This window comes from Micromys minutus (assembly GCF_963924665.1).
Source record: "Micromys minutus genome assembly, chromosome: 3".
Taxonomy (NCBI): Eukaryota; Metazoa; Chordata; class Mammalia; order Rodentia; family Muridae; genus Micromys; species Micromys minutus.
In genome coordinates, this window is record NC_137972.1 from 80,291,314 (window position 1) to 80,293,032 (window position 1,719).

The 1,719-nt window shown below is 49.4% G+C and overlaps 1 pseudogene across 1 annotated transcript; it reads left to right on the forward strand.

Annotated features, from left to right (window-relative positions):
* Window positions 1–214: 214 nt before the first annotated feature.
* On the forward strand, window positions 215–737 carry LOC308419136 (large ribosomal subunit protein eL20-like; annotated as a pseudogene). The gene has a single exon. The product of its transcript is annotated as a large ribosomal subunit protein eL20-like (transcript).
* Window positions 738–1,719: the final 982 nt, after the last annotated feature.

Here is a 1,719-nt window from a genome sequence, read left to right on the forward strand (position 1 = left end):
AATCAAACCAAAGCCCTCATTGTAAGATTAGCTGGGCATGGTGGTAAATTCCTTTAATCTCAGCATTTGGAAGACAGAGGAAGGGAAACCCCTGAGTTTGAGGCCAGCCTGGTCTACAGAGTAAGTTTCAGGACAGCCAGGGATACACAGAGAGACACTATCTTGAAAAGCAAAACAGCCTTTTGTGAGTGGCGGTGAACGAGCACGCAGTGCCATGAAGGCGTCGGGCACGCTTCGGGAGTACAAGGTGGCGGGGCGCTGCTTGCCAACCCCAAAATGCCACACACCGCCACTGTACCGGATGCGGATCTTTGCACCTAACCCTGTGGTGGCCAAGTCCCGCTTCTGGTACTTTGTGTTGCAACTGAAGAAGATGAAGAAGTCATCCGGTGAGATTGTGTACTGTGGGCAGGTGTTCGAGAAGTCACCCCTGCGTGTGAGGAACTTCGGCATCTGGCTGGGCTATGACTCCCGCAGTGGCACGCACAACATGTACCTAGAGTACCGGGACCTGACCACCGCTGGCGCAGTCACGCAGTACTACCGGGACATGGGTGCCCGTCACCGTGCCCGCGCGCACTCCATCCAGATCATGGAGGTGGAGGAGACCGCAGCTGGCAAGTGCCGCCAGCCCAAGTTCCACGACTCCAAGTTCCACGACTCCATCGCCCCACCGCGTGTTGCGGCACCAGCACAAGCCACGCTTCACCACCAAGAGGCCCAACACCTTCTTCTAGACACAGAGACCCACCGAATAAAGGCTTCAGACTGCCAAAAGAAAAGAGAAAAAGCAAAGCAAAACAAAACCAAAAAATGATTGGCTGAATTACAAAGAAAATTGAAGTCCCTTCCTCCCATGATGTAAAGGCATTAATTGGTTAAAGAATGGGACCCTGTATCTTGGGAGAGAGATACATGGGAGGACCCTGTTGGGGCTGAGAACGTTGAACCTTCAGATTCTCAAGACTTTCACCTGAGGGAATAGTCCCTCCGCCCAAAGCAGAAGGCTCACTGCCATCCAAAGCACTGAAAAATTGCCTCCTCCACCTTTGCTTGAGGAAATCAGTCCTTCCTTGTCTGCTAAACCAACCGAGACACTCCTTGAAGGAGATACCAGGCAAGACAACACGGATGTCCCTCAAGGCCCACCATAGCTGCCTCTAGACCTACAACCAGACTCAAGGCTAAGCAGGCTCCTAGAGAGGAGAAAAAAGGTATGGTCCATGAGTAGAAGTCTAGGGAATATGTGTGGGATGGATTTTAAGGGTATGGAATAATGGTGTAGGAACATAAAACTAGATCAGGCTGGGTTTATTGAAATGAGCCTTTGAGTGGAGATTCTAGATTTAATATGGATGTTCCCACAATTTAAAAGGTGTCAAGAGTTTGTTTGATTGGTTGGCTTAAGCGTTTACCAAAAGATGGCCTACTGAAAAGGAGTTGGAGATGCTGATGTCCCTGGACTTAGTGTTGGTGAATTTTTAGGAATTTTAAGTTTCAGGGAAATGTTTTGGTTTTGCTTCGTGGTTTTCATGTATCCTATTCTGAAAAGGTTTTAATGGGAAACCCGACAGTTCTCTTCTGTCAGAGAAAACTGCAGAGCTGGCTGGGCACTGAAAGAGTTTGTGGGTAGGGGCAGAAGAGCTTGGAAAACAAAAAGGGAGAACAAAGTTCAGGCTTGGTGAGAGAGAGGAGACTGGAAGGTAAACTGCTGCCCGG